The sequence below is a fragment of the Bufo bufo genome, chromosome 5 (genome assembly GCF_905171765.1).
Source record: "Bufo bufo chromosome 5, aBufBuf1.1, whole genome shotgun sequence".
Classification (NCBI taxonomy): domain Eukaryota; kingdom Metazoa; phylum Chordata; class Amphibia; order Anura; family Bufonidae; genus Bufo; species Bufo bufo.
The window spans coordinates 539,246,470-539,261,727 of record NC_053393.1 but is presented as its reverse complement, the minus strand read 5'-3'; the positions used below and the strand labels follow the sequence as shown (position 1 = coordinate 539,261,727).

The window sequence follows — 15,258 nt, the reverse complement described above, 5'->3', positions numbered from 1 at the left end:
ATACACATATAGACTGCAATTTAGCTAATATAGTGCTATAGTAATTTTTTTAATAGTGTACATATTTTCCAAAACTGAAGCTCAGAAGAGGCAAAAAAAATTAAACAAAAAAAAAATTACTATAGCAGTATATTAGCTAAATTACAGTCCATATGTGTATTTTACGAATATTCATAATATTGTTCTAACTTCGTCTTTTAGAATATTCGTAAAATACACATATTAGCCTAGCCATAGTCATTGGAACGTTGCCTTATACTGTTCAAAGAAAAAACGCAATACGCAAATAATTAAATCGTATATTATTCGCAATAAATAGAATAATGACGAATATTCAATTTCAACGAATATAAGTGGAATATTCAATCGAATATTCACGAAATATCGCGAAATCGAATATGGCACCTCCCGCTCATCACTAGTAGAAAGGACACCCCTCCCTGAATTGGGATAGGGTTACAGCACAAAGAACATTCCCTCTGAGTTGTGACAAGGAGAGAGCTGCATCAAAAAAGTCACACTCTTGAAGCTGTGATAGCAAGAGAGCTGCAGCACAACAGACACATTCTCTGAGCTTTGATAGGGATAGAGTTGAAGCGGAAATGACATGCCCCCTGAGCTGTGATAGGGATAGAGCTGCAGCACAACGGACACACCCTCTGATTTGTGATAGGGAGAGAGTTGCAGCAGAACTGATATGCCCCCTGAGCTGTGATAGGGAGAGAACTGCAGGAGACAGAACATGTTTCCTGAGCTATGACGGGGAGGTAGAGCTGCAGTAAAAAGGACACAACCCCTACATTGCTAGCTTTAAATAAATCTAGGAGAACAGTTGGAACCATAAATGGGGAGATCTCTGGATCCATTTTAAGGTATAGGGCTGGATCTAGCTTTGTTAGAAAAAGATGTCTTATATGATGTCTGATTTTCATTTGTTACATTAATCAGGGGATAACCCCTTTAAGGGGCTGTCTCCTGATAGACATAAACTTTAATCAGCTGATTGTTCAGGTTGGACTCCCAGGACCTTGTGGGTAATGATGAATCTGGCTGCAGATACAAGGAATATGTACCGATCAATAGCCTTCTCTAGTGCAATCCATGGGTGGTTCGAGTCCTGGTTCATAAAGAGGGGTCCTGAGCAAGATAAGCCTCCTGAGATATCCAGAGGTGAGGCTTGTCCTGATAGGTGGTCTTCTATCTGCTGAATAGTTCCCCTCATGACCACAGAGTACAGACTTCATGCTAATGCTGTAGCCTTCTCCCTATTGGTAGTAAGGTATCACATGACTGCATTGCATCTATTTATTGCTACAAAGTTGCAGATCCACCATCACAGATGAAGGGTCATTTAGTGGGTGAAGATGTACCTATTGACACCCTTGTTAGGGCATATTAGATTTTTCTTCAGAGATAGCCCTTCAAGGGGGTTTTCCAGGACCTTTAATGGAGTTTTCCTTATGACACGCCATCGATATGTGACTCCCAATAAACAGCAACATGCAGGCTCCTAAGAATTCTGCATCCTTTTTAATGTTGTCCCAGTCATAGCGCCGTACATAGTGCTGTGGTTGTGCTCTGTACTGAGGCCCAGTCCCCTTCACTGAAGGATAGGTCATTGATTGAGAAGTCACAAGACCCCTGTAGCTATTATATATATATATATATATATATATATATATATATATATTTAGAGAGAGAGCGATAACACACAATCCCCCATTCTACCATTCACATAATTTACGAAAGGTGATGCACACAGCTTTCCATCCCTCCCCCTCCCTGCACAATGATCTCTACCCAGGTCAAAGAGCATGCCCAAAAGTCAGTGGGTCATCTCCAGACTACAGGATCATGTGGCTGCTGTAAAACAAATCTCTGAATGCAGTTAAAGGTGTTGTCGCAGAGGTGGGACCCGCACCTATTTTTAGAACAAAGCCCGAAAAGTGAAAGAGGGTGCGCAGCGCATGAGTGGCCTGCCTCCATTCGTTTCTAAGGGACTGCCAGAAATAGCCAGGCGCTTGCTCAGCTATTTCCATCGGCCACATAGAAGTCAATGGAGCAGTAGCTGCGCTTGCATGGTGCGTTTCCCTTTTATTTCAGTGGGTCTTCCAAAAATTGCCAAGCGTGCGGTATGCCCTCTTTCACTCTGTGGGCTCTGGAACCCGCACCTATCAGACATTGGGGGCATATCCTAGCGATATGCCCCCAGTGTATGAGATGGAGAACCCCTTTAACAGCAGCTCAGGCAAAACAGCGACCTCCATAATCATGTGCACAATATAGACTAAAAAACTGAAAATAAAAGCAGATTAAAAAACAATCCATGATCTGGTTTAATTTAGTAGAAAAAATATAGGTCATATATAATCCTATTCTAACTCCAATTCTGGATTTTTTCTTAAATCTCTACATTATGTTGTTCCTCTGTTATTCCCCCAAGGAATTCATGAATACATTGAGAAATGGGTGTTACTAGTGTTGAGCGCGAATATTCGAATAACAAATTTTTATAAAATAAAAATTTGTTATATCGCAATATAGAATATCGCAACTTCGAGATTTCGCAAATATTTCGAATATAGTTCCATATATTCGTGAAATCGAATATTTGTTTTTTATTTTATTTATTTTTTCATCTGAAAATATAGGATTCCTCCCTGCTTCTTGCTTGTGGGTCAATGAGCCATTGGTCCACAAGCAACTGAATTGAAGCTGGAAGGAATCACGTTTTCAGATGGACCGAATATGACGAATATTCTAAATAAAGAATATATTGCTGTATATTCGATTTTAGAATATTCGTCCTATTCTAATCTAAAACAATAATCTCGGTTATAATATTCGAGTTCACGAATATTACAACAGAAAAATCGTAATGGTTAATACGTGTGCCCGAGCGCATGACAAAATCGTTATTTAATCAACTTCAGCATACACCTCCCCGACAAGCGTCCCCGTCACCATGGGAACGCCTGTGGGTTAGAAAATACCATCGGATCTGAGTTTTCCCTGAGATCGTAAAACCTCAGATCCGATGGTATATTCTAACCCACAGGCGTTCCCATGGTGACAGGGACGCTTGTCGAGGAGCAGTATGCCAAAGTGGAATATTATTGCTCTAACTTCGTCTTTTAGAATATTACGAATATTCGTAAAATACACATAGATTGTAATTTAGCTAATATAGTGCTATAATCCTTTTTTTTTCTCTAATTTTTTTTGCCTCTTCTGAACTTCAGTTTTGGAAAATATGTACACTATAAAAAAAATTACTATAGCATTATATTAGCTAAATTACAATCTATATGTGTATTTTACGAATATTCTTAACCACCTCCGGACCGCCTAACGCAGGATCGCGTTCCGGAGGTGGCAGCGCTGCGCACAGTCACGCATATACGCGTCATCTCGCGAGACGCGAGACTTCCTGTGAGCGCGCGCACACAGGCGCGCGCGCTCACAGGAACGGAAGGTAAGAGAGTTGATCTCCAGCCTGCCAGCGGCGATCGTTCGCTGGCAGGCTGGAGATGTGTTTTTTTTAACCCCTAACAGGTATATTAGACGCTGTTTTGATAACAGCGTCTAATATACCTGCTACCTGGTCCTCTGGTGGTCCCCTTTGTTTGGATCGACCACCAGAGGACACAGGTAGCTCAGTAAAGTAGCACCAAGCACCACTACACTACACTACACCCCCCCCCGTCACTTATTAACCCCTTATTAGCCCCTGATCACCCCTAATCACCCCTGATCACCCCATATAGACTCCCTGATCACCCCCCTGTCATTGATTACCCCCCTGTCATTGATCAACCCCCTGTAAAGCTCCATTCAGACGTCCGCATGATTTTTACGGATCCACTGATAGATGGATCGGATCCGCAAAACGCATCCGGACGTCTGAATGAAGCCTTACAGGGGCGTGATCAATGACTGTGGTGATCACCCCATATAGACTCCCTGATCACCCCCCTGTCATTGATTACCCCCCTGTCATTGATTACCCCCCTGTAAAGCTCCATTCAGACGTCCGCATGATTTTTACGGATCCACTGATAGATGGATCGGATCCGCAAAACGCATCCGGACGTCTGAATGAAGCCTTACAGGGGCATGATCAATGACTGTGGTGATCACCCCATATAGACTCCCTGATCACCCCCCTGTAAAGCTCCATTCAGATGTCCGCATGATTTTTACGGATGCACTGATACATGGATCGGATCCGCAAAACGCATCCGGACGTCTGAATGAAGCCTTACACGGGCGTGATCAATGACTGTGGTTATCACCCCATATAGACTCCCTGATCACCCCCCTGTCATTGATCACCCCCCTGTCATTGATCAACCCCCCTGTCATTGATCAACCCCCCTGTCATTGATCACCCCCCTGTCATTGATCACCCCCCTGTCATTGATCAACCCCCCTGTCATTGATCAACCCCCCTGTCATTGATCACCCCCCTGTCATTGATCACCCCCCTGTCATTTATCACTCCCCTGTCATTGATCACCCCCCTGTCATTGATCACTCCCCCTGTCATTGATCACCCCTCTGTAAGGCTCCATTCAGATATTTTTTTGGCCCAAGTTAGCGGAATTTTTTTTTTTTTTTCTTACAAAGTCTCATATTCCACTAACTTGTGTCAAAAAATAAAATCTCACATGAACTCACCATACCCCTCACGGAATCCAAATGCGTAAAATTTTTTAGACATTTATATTCCAGACTTCTTCTCACGCTTTAGGGCCCCTAGAATGCCAGGGCAGTATAAATACCCCACATGTGACCCCATTTCGGAAAGAAGACACCCCCAGGTATTCTGTGAGGGGCATATTGAGTCCATGAAAGATTGAAATTTTTGTCCCAAGTTAGCGGAACGGGAGACTTTGTGAGAAAAAAATTAAAAATATCAATTTCCGCTAACTTGTGCCAAAAAAAAAAAATTTCTATGAACTCGCCATGCCCCTCATTGAATACCTTGGGGTGTCTTCTTTCCAAAATGGGGTCACATGTGGGGTATTTATACTGCCCTGGCATTCTAGGGGCCCCAAAGCGTGAGAAGAAGTCTGGTATCCAAATGTCTAAAAATGCCCTCCTAAAAGGAATTTGGGCACCTTTGCGCATCTAGGCTGCAAAAAAGTGTCACACATCTGGTATCGCCGTACTCAGGAGAAGTTGGGGAATGTGTTTTGGGGTGTCATTTTACATATACCCATGCTGGGTGAGAGAAATATCTTGGTCAAATGCCAACTTTGTATAAAAAAATGGGAAAAGTTGTCTTTTGCCAAGATATTTCTCTCACCCAGCATGGGTATATGTAAAATGACACCCCAAAACACATTCCCCAACTTCTCCTGAATACGGCGATACCACATGTGTGACACTTTTTTGCAGCCTAGGTGGGCAAAGGGGCCCATATTCCAAAGAGCACCTTTAGGATTTCACAGGTCATTTACCTACTTACCACACATTAGGGCCCCTGGAAAATGCCAGGGCAGTATAACTACCCCACAAGTGACCCCATTTTGGAAAGAAGACACCCCAAGGTATTCCGTGAGGGGCATGGGGAGTTCCTAGAATTTTTTATTTTTTGTCACAAGTTAGTGGAAAATGCTTATTTTTTTTTTTTTTTTTTTTTCATACAAAGTCTCATATTCCACTAACTTGTGACAAAAAATAAAAAGTTCCATGAACTCACTATGCCCATCAGCGAATACCTTGGGGTCTCTTCTTTCCAAAATGGGGTCACTTGTGGGGTAGTTATACTGCCCTGGCATTCTAGGGGCCCAAATGTGTGGTAAGGAGTTTGAAATCAAATTCTGTAAAAAATGACCTGTGAAATCCGAAAGGTGCTCTTTTGAATATGGGCCCCTTTGCCCACCTAGGCTGCAAAAAAGTGTCACACATCTGGTATCTCCGTAATCGGGAGAAGTTGGGGAATGTGTTTTGGGGTGTCATTTTACATATACCCATGCTGGGTGAGAGAAATATCTTGGCAAAAGCAACTTTTCCCATTTTTTTTATACAAAGTTGGCATTTGACCAAGATATTTATCTCACCCAGCATGGGTATATGTAAAAAGACATCCCAAAACACATTCCTCAACTTCTCCTGAATACAGAGATACCAGATGTGTGACACTTTTTTGCAGCCTAGGTGGGCAAAGGGGCCCACATTCCAAAGAGCACCTTTCGGATTTCACAGGTCATTTACCTACTTACCACACATTTGGGCCCCTAGAATGCCAGGGCAGTATAACTACCCCACAAGTGACCCCATTTTGGAAAGAAGAGACCCCAAGGTATTCGCTGATGGGCATAGTGAGTTCATGGAAGTTTTTATTTTTTGTCACAAGTTTGTGGAATATGAGACTTTTAATGAAAAAAAAAAAAAAAAAAAATCATCATTTTCCACTAACTTGTGACAAAAAATAAAAAATTCTAGGAACTCGCCATGCCCCTCACGGAATACCTTGGGGTGTCTTCTTTCCAAAATGGGGTCACTTGTGGGGTAGTTATACTGCCCTGGTATTCTAGGGGCCCAAATGTGTGGTAAGGAGTTTGAAATCAAATTCAGGAAAAAATGAGGAGTGAAATCCGAAAGGTGCTCTTTGGAATATGGGCCCCTTTGCCCCCCTAGGCTGCAAAAAAGTGTCACACATCTGGTATCCCCGTACTCAGGAGAAGTTGAGGAATGTGTTTTGGGGTGTCTTTTTACATATACCCATGCTGGGTGCGATAAATATCTTGGTCAAATGACAACTTTGTATAAAAAAATGGGAAAAGTTGTCTTTTGCCAAGATATTTCTCTCACCCAGCATGGGTATATATAAAATGACACCCCAAAACACATTCCCCACCTTCTCCTGAGTACGGAGATACCAGATGTGTGACACTTTTTTGCAGCCTAGGTGGGCAAAGGGGCCCATATTCCAAAGAGCACCTTTCGGATTTCACAGGTCATTTTTTACAGAATTTGATTTCAAACTCCTTACCACACATTTGGGCCCCTAGAATTCCAGGGCAGTATAACTACCCCACAAGTGACCCCATTTTGGAAAGAAGAGACCCCAAGGTATTCGCTGATGGGCATAGTGAGTTCATAGAACTTTTTATTTTTTGTCACAAGTTAGTGGAATATGAGACTTTGTAAGAAAAAAAATAAAAATAAAAAAATCATCATTTTCCGCTAACTTGTGACAAAAAATAAAAAGTTCTATGAACTCACTATGCCCATCAGCGAATACCTTAGGGTGTGTACTTTCAGAAATGGGGTCATTTGTGGGGTGTTTGTACTGTCTGGCCATTGTAGAACCTCAGGAAACATGACAGGTGCTCAGAAAGTCAGAGCTGCTTCAAAAAGCGGAAATTCACATTTTTGTACCATAGTTTGTAAACGCTATAACTTTTACCCAAACCATTTTTTTTTTTACCCAAACATTTTTTTTTATCAAAGACATGTAGAACTATAAATTTAGAGCAAAATTTCTATATGGATGTCGTTTTTTTTGCAAAATTTTACAACTGAAAGTGAAAAATGTCATTTTTTTGCAAAAAAATCGTTAAATTTCGATTAATAACAAAAAAAGTAAAAATGTCAGCAGCAATGAAATACCACCAAATGAAAGCTCTATTAGTGAGAAGAAAAGGAGGTAAAATTCATTTGGGTGGTAAGTTGCATGACCGAGCAATAAATGGTGAAAGTAGTGTAGGTCAGAAGTGTAAAAAGTGGCCTGGTCTTTCAGGGTGTTTAAGCACTGGGGGCTGAGGTGGTTAATATTGCTCTAACTTCGTCTTTTAGAATATTCGTAATATTGCTCTAACTTCGTCTTTTAGAATATTAAGAATATTCTAAAAGACAAATTTAGAGCAATACTAAGAATATTCGTAAAATACACATATAGATTGTAATTTAGCTAATATACTGCTATAGTAATTTTTTTAATAGTGTACATAGAACATAGAAACATAGAATGTGTCGGCAGATAAGAACCATTTGGCCCATCCAGTCTGCCCAATATACTAAATACTATAGATAGCCCCTGGCCCTATCTTATATGAAGGATGGCCTTATGCCTATCCCATGCATGCTTAAACTCCTCCACTGTATTTGCAGCTACCACTTCTGCAGGAAGGCTATTCCATGCATCCACTACTCTCTCAGTAAAGTAATACTTCCTGATATTACTTTTAAACCTTTGCCCCTCTAATTTAAAACTATGTCCTCTTGTAGCAGTTTTTCTTCTTTTAAATATTCTCTCCTCTTTTACCTTGTTGATTCCCTTTATGTATTTAGCAGTTTCTCTCATCTCCCCTCTGTCTCGTCTTTCTTCCAAGCTATACATGTTAAGGTCCTTTAATCTTTCCTGGTAAGTTTTATCCTGCAATCCATGTACCAGTTTAGTAGCTCTTCTCTGAACTCTCTCCAAAGTATCAATATCCTTCTGGAGATATGGTCTCCAGTACTGAGCACAATACTCCAAATGAGGTCTCACTAGTGCTCTGTAGAGCGGCATGAGCGCCTCCCTCTTTCTACTGGTAATTCCTCTCCCTATATACCCAAGCATTCTGCTAGCATTTCCTGCTGCTCTCTGACATTGTCTGCCTACCTTTAAGCAGACAATGTCAGAGAGCAGCAGGAAATGCTAGCAGAATTTCCAAAACTGAAGTTCAGAAGAGGCAAAAAAAATTAGAGAAAAAAAAAAGGATTATAGCACTATATTAGCAAAATTACAATCTATATGTATATTTTACGAAAATTCGTAATATTGCTCTAACTTCGTCTTTTAGAATATTACGAATATTCTAAAAGACGAAGTTAGAGCAATATTAAGAATATTCGTAAAATACACATATTAGCCTAGCCATAGTCAATTAGTCATAGGAACGTTGCCTTATACTGTCAAAAGAAAAATCGCAATACGCGATTATTAAATCGCATATTATTCGCAATAAATGGAATAATTACGAATATTCGATTTAGACGAATATAACACGAATATTCAATTGAATATTCGCGAAATATCGCGAAATCGAATATGGCACCTCCCGCTCATCACTAGGTGTTACCAGTTGGGGTCGTGTGTCCCTACATACCGTAGACCCACATTGCCCAATCAGTCCGGGTGTGCAGGAGCACACCCTTGGTGATGCCAAGTTGTCAAGTTATTCATCAATTTCTAGGAGAAATAACAGAGGAATAGCACACCATAGAATTTGAAGAAAAGAGGCACAAAAATTGATATTTTAAAATATTAAAATATTAAAATGGGAGCAGCAGGTGACTGGTGAGGTGAGAATTGGTTCTTGTAATTTTCTTACCCTCTATTTTCCTCCAGATGACAACTATTTTTCATGCTGGACAACTTCCTTTAACAGGGAACCAATATTCACCTAGATGAATCTTGAAGCTACTTTTTTGCAGCTGCCTAGGTCTCTACTGATCTCTACTTCCTGGCCCCATTTTAACACACAGAAAATGCCTGCCAATCACTGATCACAGCAGTGACCCCGCCCAAGCCAATGGTGGGACCCCGCCCCGCCTCAACCAAAGTGATTGGCTGAGCAGGCATTTCCTGTATGTTAAGACAGAACCAGGTAGTGGAGACCAGTGGGGACATGGGAAGCATTGGAATGGAAGCAGTGGGTGACTGGTGAGATAAGAATCGGTTCTTGCAATTATTATAATTTTTTTGACCCACTATTGTCACTCTGCTGATACCTATTTTAACTGCTGAACCACTCCTTTAAAGGGGATCCAATATTCTCCCTTTTTTTTATCCCCTTTTCTGCTGCTGCCCAGGTCCCTATTGGTCTCTACATCCTGGTCTCATCTCAATACACAGGAAATGCCTAGATATACCCACCAATCACTGACCACAGCAGTCACCCCGTCCTAGCCAGTGATTGGCTGAGCAGTTGTTTCCTGTGTGTCAAGACAGAACCAGGTAGTGGACACCAGGAGGTGTTGGAATGGGAGCAGTGGGTGACTGTGAGGTAAGAATAGGTTCTTGTATTTTTTTTAGCCTACTCTTTTCTCCTCTTTAGCCTACCCGAACCCCATTGAAGTCAACGGGGATCCGAACTTTTGGGCACTAAAAAGGCTGTAAAACAGCCCAGGAAAGAGCTAGAGGGCTGCAAAAGGCAGCAAAATGTAGGTAAATCCCCTGCAAACAAATGTGGATTGGGAAATGAATTAAAATAAAAATTAAAAAAATAAAAATGAACCAATATCAATTGGACAGAGGTCCCATAGCAGAGAATCTGGCTTCACGTCAGCAGAGAATCAGTCTCTTCATGCCATAGCAAAGAATCTGGCTTCATGTCAGCAGAGAATCAGTCTCTTCATGCCATAGCAGAGAATCTGGCTTCATGTCAGCGCAGAATCAGTCTTCATGTCATAGCAGAGAATCAGGCTTCACGTCACCCACCACTGGAACAGGCCACTGTCACACATTTAGGCCCCGGCACCCAGACAGAGGAGAGCGGTCCCGTAACAGAGAATCTGGCCTTATGTCAGCGCAGAATCTGTCTTCATGTCATAGCAGAGAATCAGGCTTCATGTCAGCCACCACTGGAACAGGCCACTGTCACACATTTAGGCCCAGGCACCCAGGCAGAGGAGAGAGGTCCCGTAACAGAGAATCTGGCCTTATGTCAGCGCAGAATCTGTATTCATGTCATAGCAGAGAATCAGGCTTCACGTCACCCACCACTGGAACAGGCCACTGTCACACATTTAGGCCCAGGCACCCAGACAGAGGAGAGCGGTCCCGTAACAGAGAATCTGGCCTTATGTCAGCGCAGAATCTGTCTTCATGTCATAGCAGAGAATCAGGCTTCACGTCATCCACCACTGGAACAGGCCACTGTCACACATTTAGGCCCCGGCACCCAGACACAGGAGAGCGGTCCCGTAACAGAGAATCTGGCCTTATGTCAGCGCAGAATCTGTCTTCATGTCATAGCAGAGAATCAGGCTTCATGTCAGCCACCACTGGAACAGGCCACTGTCACACATTTAGGCCCAGGCACCCAGACAGAGGAGAGCGGTCCCGTAACAGAGAATCTGGCCTTATGTCAGCGCAGAATCTGTCTTCATGTCATAGCAGAGAATCAGGCTTCATGTCAGCCACCACTGGAACAGGCCACTGTCACACATTTAGGCCCAGGCACCCAGGCAGAGGAGAGAGGTCCCGTAACAGAGAATCTGGCCTTATGTCAGCGCAGAATCTGTATTCATGTCATAGCAGAGAATCAGGCTTCACGTCACCCACCACTGGAACAGGCCACTGTCACACATTTAGGCCCAGGCACCCAGACAGAGGAGAGCGGTCCCGTAACAGAGAATCTGGCCTTATGTCAGCGCAGAATCTGTCTTCATGTCATAGCAGAGAATCAGGCTTCACGTCATCCACCACTGGAACAGGCCACTGTCACACATTTAGGCCCAGGCACCCAGACAGAGGAGAGCGGTCCCGTAACAGAGAATCTGGCCTTATGTCAGCGCAGAATCTGTATTCATGTCATAGCAGAGAATCAGGCTTCACGTCACCCACCACTGGAACAGGCCACTGTCACACATTTAGGCCCCGGCACCCAGACAGAGGAGAGCGGTCCCGTAACAGAGAATCTGGCCTTATGTCAGCGCAGAATCTGTCTTCATGTCATAGCAGAGAATCAGGCTTCACGTCAGCCACCACTGGAACAGGCCACTGTCACACATTTAGGCCCAGGCACCCAGGCAGAGGAGAGAGGTCCCGTAACAGAGAATCTGGCCTTATGTCAGCGCAGAATCTGTCTTCATGTCATAGCAGAGAATCAGGCTTCACGTCAGCCACCACTGGAACAGGCCACTGTCACACATTTAGGCCCAGGCACCCAGGCAGAGGAGAGAGGTCCCGTAACAGAGAATCTGGCCTTATGTCAGCGCAGAATCTGTATTCATGTCATAGCAGAGAATCAGGCTTCACGTCACCCACCACTGGAACAGGCCACTGTCACACATTTAGGCCCCGGCACCCAGACAGAGGAGAGGTTCATTCAACTTTGGGTTGCCCCACAATATAATGGTAAAATGAAATTAAAAATAGTATTGAATGAGGAAGTGCCCTGGAGTAGAATAATATATTGTTAAGGGGAGGTAGTTAATATCTAATCTGCACAAGGGATGGACAGGTCCTGTGGGATCCATGCCTGGTTCATTTTTATGAACGTCAGCTTGTCCACATTGGCTGTAGACAGGCGGCTGCGTTTGTCTGTAATGACGCCCCCTGCCGTGCTGAATACACGTTCAGACAAAATGCTGGCCGCCGGGCAGGCCAGCACCTCCAAGGCATAAAAGGCTAGCTCTGGCCACGTGGACAATTTGGAGACTCAGAAGTTGAATGGGGCCGAACCATCAGTCAGTACGTGGAGGGGTGTGCACAGGTACTGTTCCACCATGTTAGTGAAATGTTGCCTCCTGCTAACACGTTCCGTATCAGGAGGTGGTGCAGTTAGCTGTGGCGTGGTGACAAAACTTTTCCACATCTCTGCCATGCTAACCCTGCCCTCAGAGGAGCTGGCCGTGACACAGCTGCGTTGGCGACCTCTTGCTCCTCCTCTGCCTTCGCCTTGGGCTTCCACTGGTTCCCCTGTGACATTTGGGAATGCTCTCAGTAGCGCGTCTACCAACGTGCGCTTGTACTCGCGCATCTTCCTATCACGCTCCAGTGTAGGAAGTAAGGTGGGCACATTGTCTTTGTACCGGGGATCCAGCAGGGTGGCAACCCAGTAGTCTGCACACGTTAAAATGTGGGCAACTCTGCTGTCGTTGCGCAGGCACTGCAGCATGTAGTCGCTCATGTGTGCCAGGCTGCCCAGAGGTAAGGACAAGCTGTCCTCTGTGGGAGGCGTATCGTCATCGTCCTGTGTTTCCCCCCAGCCACGCACCAGTGATGGGCCCGAGCTGCTTTGGGTGCCACCCCGCTGTGAACATGCTTCATCCTCATCCTCCTCCACCTCCTCCTCATCCTCGTCCTCCTCGTCCTCCAGTAGTGGGCCCTGTCTGGCCACATTTGTACCTGGCCTCTGGTGTTGCAAAAAACCTCCCTCTGAGTCACTTTGAAGAGACTGGCCTGAAAGTGCTAAAAATGACCCCTCTTCCTCCTCTTCCTCCTGGGCCACCTCCTCTTCCATCATCGCCCTAAGTGTTTTCTCAAGGAGACATAGAAGTGGTATTGTAACGCTGATAACGGCGTCATCGCCACTGGCCATGTTGGTGGAGTACTCGAAACAGCGCAACAGGGCACACAGGTCTCGCATGGAGGCCCAGTCATTGGTGGTGAAGTGGGTCTGATCCGCAGTGCGACTGACCCGTGCGTGCTGCAGCTCAAACTCCACTATGGCCTGCTGCTGCTCGCACAGTCTGTCCAGCATGTGCAAGGTGGAGTTCCACCTGGTGGGCACGTCGCATATGAGGCGGTGAGCGGGAAGGCCGAAGTTACGCTGTAGCGCAGACAGGCGAGCAGCGGCAGGGTGTGAACGCCGGAAGCGCGAACAGACGGCCCGCACTTTATGCAGCAGCTCTGACATGTCGGGGTAGTTGCGAATGAACTTCTGCACCACCAAATTCAGCACATGCGCCAGGCAAGGGATGTGCGTCAAACCGGCTAGTCCCAGAGCTGCAACGAGATTTCGCCCATTATCGCACACCACCAGGCCGGGCTTGAGGCTCACCGGCAGCAAACACTCGTCGGTCTGTTGTTCTATACCCCGCCACAACTCCTGTGCGGTGTGGGGCCTGTCCCCCAAACATATGAGTTTCAGAATGGCCTGCTGACGTTTACCCCGTGCTGTGCTGAAGTTGGTGGTGAAGGTGTGTGGCTGACTGGATGAGCAGGTGGAAGAAGAGGAGGAGGAAGCTGAGTAGGAGGAGGAGGAGACAGGAGGCAAAGAATGTTGCCCTGCGATCCTTGGCGGCGGAAGGACGTGCGCCAAACAGCTCTCCGCCTGGGGCCCAGCCGCCGCTACATTTACCCAGTGTGCAGTTAGGGAGATATAGCGTCCCTGGCCGTGCTTACTGGTCCACGTATCTGTGGTTAGGTGGACCTTGCCACAGATGGCGTTGCGCAGTGCACACTTGCTTTTATCGGACACTTGTTTGTGCAGGGAAGGCACGGCTCTCTTGGAGAAGTAGTGGCGGCTGGGAACAACATACTGTGGGACAGCAAGTGACATGAGCTGTTTGAAGCTGTGTGTGTCCACCAGCCTAAATGACAGCATTTCATAGGCCAGTAGTTTAGAAATGCTGGCATTCAGGGCCAGGGATCGAGGGTGGCTAGGTGAGAATTTACGCTTTCTCTCAAATGTTTGTGAGATGGAGAGCTGAACGCTGCCGTGTGACATGGTTGAGATGCTTGGTGACGCAGGTGGTGGTGTTGGTGGTACATCCCATGTTTGCTGGGCGGCAGGTGCCAACGTTCCTCCAGAAGCGGAGGAAGAGGCCGAGGCGGCGGCAGCAGCAGAAGAGGCCGAGGCGGCAGCAGCAGAAGAGGTAGCAGGGGGAGCCTGAGTGACTTCCTTGTTTTTAAGGTGTTTACTCCACTGCAGTTCATGCTTTGCATGCAGGTGCCTGGTCATGCAGGTTGTGCTAAGGTTCAGAACGTTAATGCCTCGCTTCAGGCTCTGATGGCACAGCGTGCAAACCACTCGGGTCTTGTCGTCAGCACATTGTTTGAAGAAGTGCCATGCCAGGGAACTCCTTGAAGCTGCCTTTGGGGTGCTCGGTCCCAGATGGCGGCGGTCAGTAGCAGGCGGAGTCTCTTGGCGGCGGGTGTTCCGATTTTGCCCACTGCTCCGTCTTTTGCTACGCTGTTGGCTCGGTCTCACCACTGCCTCTTCCTCCGAACTGTGAAAGTCAGTGGCACGACCTTCATTCCATGTGGGGTCTAGGACCTCATCGTCCCCTGCATCGTCTTCCACCCAGTCTTGATCCCTGACCTCCTGTTCAGTCTGCACACTGCAGAAAGACGCAGCAGTTGGCACCTGTGTTTCGTCATCATCAGAGACGTGCTGAGGTGGTATTCCCATGTCCTCATCATCAGGAAAAATAAGTGGCTGTGCGTTAGTGCATTCTATCTCTTCCACCCCTGGGGAAGGGCTAGGTGGATGCCCTTGGGAAACCCTGGCAGCAGAGTCTTCAAACAGCATAAGAGACTGCTGCATAACTTGAGGCTCAGACAGTTTCCCTGATATGCATGGGGGTGAT

At 45.5% G+C, this 15,258-nt stretch overlaps 1 protein-coding gene across 1 annotated transcript in view; it reads left to right on the top strand.

Moving 5' to 3' along the window:
* DGKB (diacylglycerol kinase beta) overlaps positions 1–15,258 on the top strand; it is a 668,472-nt gene that overhangs the window by 20,218 nt on the left and 632,996 nt on the right. The gene's annotated exons all lie outside the window — the stretch shown is intronic.